This window comes from Euphorbia lathyris, chromosome 2 (genome assembly GCF_963576675.1).
Source record: "Euphorbia lathyris chromosome 2, ddEupLath1.1, whole genome shotgun sequence".
Lineage (NCBI taxonomy): Eukaryota > Viridiplantae > Streptophyta > Magnoliopsida > Malpighiales > Euphorbiaceae > Euphorbia > Euphorbia lathyris.
Window position 1 is genome coordinate 142,235,260 of NC_088911.1, and position 6,000 is coordinate 142,241,259.

Genomic DNA, 6,000 nt, shown 5'->3' on the forward strand with positions numbered 1-6,000 from the left:
TAACATAAACTAAAAATAAGTAATAAACTAGAGATAAATTGTGCAGCTTTGGGAGGCTAATTGCTGTTGAATCCATTGGAGAAGCTATCAATGAACAGTCTCTTCTTCCTCACCATTGCTCATTTCAATTGCGAGATATTTCGTTGGCTCCTTCTTCCACAACTTATGCAGTAAAATCATATCGCGACGATGGTTTTCAGCAACTCTACGGCGATGTGAACTCATAAAAGTAGGGCTATCAATGATTGCGCATATAGATTTAGAAACACATCTTAAATGAAGATGTGATTTAGTCGGCAAACGTTCAAAAATTTCAACGATTAAATCTTCAGGAAGCTGTGTCATCGCCATCTCCAAGAAGTATGTTTCTCTTTTACTTGAGATTTTCTGTAATGGTATTTGGAGAGACAGATTATAAATAAAACATTAGAAATAAGAGACAGGTTTTATAAGCTAAGTCTTGTAAATTATTTTGGAAAGAATGGTATAATTATGGAAAGGTAAAAATTGACAAAATTTTTAGGATTTTTATTCCTAAAATGGTTAGGATTTTAGGATATTTCCTAAATATGATTGTTTCCTCTTAAGGTATATACAGGATAAAAATTATAAAGTCTATATATTTTGGATTTAGGTGTACAATTTTACCCCTAACGTTGATAGCCAAGAATAATTTTACCCTAACGTTGATAATTTGGGTCAATTTCAGACATTATTATAAAACACGAATATTTTTGTATCTTATTCTGCACCAAATGCATATTAATTCGTTCTAAAAAAAAATTTCATGTTTTTTGTAATTTAATAATAGAATTGGAGATTAATATTTACAAATTTGGTAAATTTTTTTAATTTTTTTTAGCTTAAAGCACTATTTGATCCCTGATCTATCCAAAACTTTGTCATTTGACCGCTGATTATCCAAATTGGTGAAGTTTCACCCAATGTGTATTAAAATTTAACCGAATTGTTATCTCATTGATAAGTAATGGTATTTTGACAGTTGAACTTAATAGATTTTAGTTTACGATTTGTTTTTTTTCTTCATAAAAGTAGGGCTATCAATGATTGCGCATATAGATTTAGAAACGCATATGAAAGAACTGATTTAATCAGCAAACGTTCAAAAATTTCAGTAATTAAATCTTCGGGAAGCTGGGACATTACCATCTCCAGGAAGTAGAGAGCCGCCCAGAACGTTTTTTTTTACTTGAGATTTTCTGTATTGGTATTTAGTAGAGACAGATTATAAATAAACATAAGAAAAAATGACAGGTTTTATAAGGTAAGTTTTGTACATTATTTTAGAAACAATAGTATAATTATGCAAAGGTAACCATTGATAGGATTTTTAGTCCTAAAATGGTTAGGGTTTTAGGATATTTCCTAAATATGATTGTTTCCTATTAAGGTGTATACAGGATAAAAATTATAAAGTCTATCCAAGTGTAAAAATACCCTTAACTTTCTGGACCAAGAGTTATTTTCCCCCACTACAAAAAACAATGTCTTTTCCGACGGATTTTATTTGCTGTAGCGACGGTGATAACTGTCTCTAAAGTTTTTCCCGACGGTTTTTAAAAAGCGTCAGAAAAGCGTCAATACAACAGGCGTTGCTACAGTAGCGACGGTTTTTATAAGGCGTCGGGGTAAGTGTCTTAGGAATGGCTACTTTGGACGATTTTGCGACGGTTTTTCGACACTTTGGCAACGGTTTCTAGCTGACGTTTTGAACGATTTTGCGACTGTTTTTGCGACAGTTTTGCGAGATTTTACGATTTTGGGACGGTTTTGCATGATTTTCTGCAGCAATAGGATTTATATATTTTTAAATAATTTTTTTTATTTTATATATAATATTCGAATAGTTTGTATAATAAAATATATAATTACAAAATTGCTTCAATAAATCCATCAAATTAACTAAATTTTTAATCCAATAAAAATATATAATTACAAAAATATCTTTAACAAATCTCATCAACTAAATTTTCATTATAAAATTACATGTCATTCAAACAAAATTACAAATACTATCAGCCAGATTTTGGCACCAAATTATAACTAAATTTAACAAAATCCGAAAACATAACCAAAAATAAATTATCCTAAATCATTCAACACGAGAACTCAAATCTCTGCATTCTTCAATTCAGCCAAGTTCTAAGATCTCATTCACAGTCTAGTAAGAATTTACCATTTATGTGTTGGTTTGCCGCTACCAACTTGACACTTAGGAGGACGAAACGTGCCTGCACAGTTGCACCCCTTGCAATCACCGCTAGCGTATGCAGTCCAGTATCTCCCTATACTCGTTGATCCATATTTGACCCTTACCCATCTCTCCATGTCCAATGCCAAGGGTTCATTTCCTTTCGGAGCATTGAAATAGGCCTACAAAGTTAAGCAGAATACATTAGAATTATGATTAATTTCAGTGAGGAAACAGAGTTGAAACTCTCAAAATTTCCCACCTTATGCCATGTCAATGGTTGTGGTCTCTGTCGATGAAACGCTAGTCCGAGAAACTACATCCATAGCTTCCCCTTTCAGTCCAACCTGGTATGTCCACTTTTGCCAGAATAGATCCCATTTTCCATGACTTGAAGTGTCCCCCATGTTCTTCATATACACAAAATATACAAGTCAGAAATTGAAAATTTAATGGCATTTGAATTATCAAAATAAGAGATCAGTACTTGTTGGTTATGCAAACTGACCTGCAATCCCATTGTAACAGTCAGCAATGCAATATTATTTCTTCCAGCATGTAAATTGACGTTTCTGGTATCTTTAATCCTCCTATTCTCTCTTGTTCCAAAGGCAGAACCTAGAAAGATGTACTCTGATCAGCTGAGATAACAAATATATACATTCATATAGCTGAAAGTTGTCCATTAATAAAGATATGTACAGCATGCCCTGCTCATTGAAGAATGAGAGTAGGCATTTCGCCTCCACACAGAAACAATTCAGATGAATCAATATCAACACTACATGGATATTAATAGGGCATGGTTTTAAAATGTGTTGCAAGAAAAGTGTTGTTAAAGCCCAATTTTGTTGTAGTGTAATATCCCTAAAACATTGAAGAACTGCAGAGTAGGAAAATGGACAAGTAAGAGGCTCAAGCCACACAAAGTGCAAGAGCATGATTAAATGCACCAAGTATCATCAACTCCTTCCACTTCAAGTTGTAATAGTTGTAAGATATAAAGAATAGTGTTAGCAGGGGAATAAGGTTACCTTGATGAGCTCAAAGGGGCGGAAACCAGAATCCAGGATTAACATGAATCATTCATATCAAAGAATGGTGGATAGCTTTGCTTCATCTGCTACTGCACACTCCACCTGTCATAACATGTACAAATTAATATGCTATTATCTTATATAACCGAAAAAATTTAACTAGGAAATAGAAATGGGATCAGAGTTTCCTAGATTTCAGAGAACCCTATTCATTTTCCAAATGATTAAGTAGGAAGTAAACATGATAAAATGCAAAGAAACCTTAATGATATCCCAACAAACAAGCTTCAAATGATGGTTTATCAGAACTGTAAAAAGGAGTACAGTCAACTGAAGCATGAGTGCTCTTAGCATCAATGATCATTAGATCATTCATATTGCTATCAAGGTAGATATGGACTTAAAATGCTTCTGCTTAGTAAAGGCAGATACAAGAGCTGTGTATGTGATAAGAGTTGGCTTGTGTCTGTCTTCCATTAAACTGTTGAAATGAGACGGGCTTCATGAGGTTTACCTTTTTCAATCAAAACATTCATCAGTTTTGTTCTCGAACGAACTGTTCGACAACTGTTGTTTACTGAACCGACAGGGCAGCGATATTGAACTCGTGAATCCATGGATGATGAAACTAGTGGAATCCGGTCCTTTTTGGGCAAACGTGTTTCCTATCAAGCTCAAAACAATCTGATTAGCTGATGAAAATACTTGAACGTAATTCAATAGAACAAACTACCAGTTATAACTATAGAGGAAGTTAGGATATGTAGAAATCATAAATAATAAATGCAATAACTAGCTAGTAGTGCTTGTAGCTCTGCTCAAGAGAAGAGCCTAATAAATATACAACATTTCAAATTATTGGGTTATTGTTGTCACTCACTTCAAAATATTCATTAGCTAAAATAGCAACAAGTAAGGAAGCGTATTAATGTGTAATAAATCTTAATTATATAGGAACATGTGTATAATGGAGGCACAGAATTTCTACGAATCCCTTTGATTTCAAAGGCTCTACTTTCTCAATGAACCCTCAAACATGCTTCAAGCTAACATACAAGCCAATTACATCAATTAAAATCCCTCAATTTGATAAATCTCAAACTAAAGATTGTAATGCCTGACAGAGAATACGAAGAATTTTCATACCTGCAATTTACAGTGAAGGCATCAGGAAACGATGATGATCTTCTTACCGGCGGCGAGTGAGTGGATGGAAACCTGTTGGAGCTGATCTTGCTCGTCGAAGTGGGAAAGAGTTTCGTCAGGCAAAGCATCACCGGCCGTGCAGAGAGAAACCCGAGCAGTGGTGACCGAGAAGTCTGAGAAGCGCAAAGAGAGAAGATCGGAGGAGAGGAGTGGTGAGGGAGAAGCTGAGGAAACGTTTTGCGATTTTACTATGCCGCCTAACAACAGAGGAATCGTTTTGCTCTAGGTTTTGAGCTGTGATGGGCCAAAAAAGAAAAGGGTGAAATGTAGTATAGGTAGAATAGGCCTTATTCATTGTTCTAATTAATTGATAAAAGTAAATAGTTGCAAAAGTGTAAAATAAAAGTAAATAAAGTGATATTTTGTAGTGACACTTTTTATAAGTGCATTTGTAAAAGTGTTGGTATTGGGTTAATTTTTTGTAGTGCCCCTAACGTTTAAAATAGTGTAATTTTACTTCTAATGTTGGTAGCCAAGAGCAATTTTATCTCTAATGTTGATAATTTGGATGAATTTTACTCCTATTATAAAACATAAATATTTTTGTTCGTTGTTCTGCACCAATTGTATATCAATTCGTTCTAAAAAATGATTTCATGTTTTTTATAATTTAATAATAGAATTAGAGATTAATATTTATCAAGTTGACCCAATTTATCAATGTTAGGGGTAAAATTGCACCATTTTAAATATTAGGGATAAAATTGCTCATGACCCAAAACGTTAGGGGTATTTTTGCATCTTAACCCATATATTTTACTTAACACATTAGTAGGTTAATTGAAGTGTAAAACAATAATTATCTAAGAATGGATTTATGTGTTAAAAAATAAATGATAAAGGGTTTAATATCTCCATTTAAAAGATTACATGTATAATGTGTTAAAAAATAATGGGTTAAGGTACAAAAATACCCCTAACGTTTTGGACCAGGAGCAATTTTACCTCTAAGGTCTAAAATGGTGCAATTTTACCCCTAACGTTGGAAGCCAAGAGCAATTTTACCCCTAACGTTAATAAATTGGGTCAATTTGAGAAATAATTCATCAAATTGTCTTCTCGGTCATGGATCTTGCTATCTACACTTCATATGTGTGTCATTTTATCAGTAACAAATCACAAACATTCGTTGGGATGTGAAAAAAAAATAAAAAAATATATTGTCTTTTTGTACGGATTAGATAAAAAAATAAAAAAATCCACCGAATTTATAAATATTAATCTCAAATTCTATTATTAAATTATAAAAAATATGAAATCCTTTTTTTAGAACGAATTACTATGCAATTGGTGCAGAATAATGAACAAAAATATCTGTGTTTTATAATAGTGTCCGAAATTGATCCAATTTATCAACGTTATGGGTAAAATTGCTCTTGGCTTCCAATGTTAGGGGTAAAATTGCTCTTGGCTTCCAATGTTAGGGGTAAAATTGCACCATTTTAGACGTTAAGGGTAAAATTGCTCCTGATCCAAAACGTTAGGGGTACTTTTACACCTTTACCCAAAAATAATTAACTAGAGATTTAATGTATTCATTTAAAA

General features: G+C 33.1%; 1 long non-coding RNA gene across 1 annotated transcript; it reads right to left on the reverse strand.

Annotated features, from left to right (window-relative positions):
- Nucleotides 1–1,926: 1,926 nt before the first annotated feature.
- On the reverse strand, nucleotides 1,927–4,699 carry LOC136217134 (uncharacterized). Its single transcript, XR_010683444.1, has 6 exons — nucleotides 4,396–4,699; nucleotides 3,764–3,914; nucleotides 3,247–3,351; nucleotides 2,721–2,830; nucleotides 2,475–2,622; nucleotides 1,927–2,394 (listed from the first exon to the last, which is right to left on the reverse strand). It is a non-coding gene; the product is annotated as an uncharacterized lncRNA (long non-coding RNA).
- Between the last annotated feature and the right edge of the window lie 1,301 nt (nucleotides 4,700–6,000).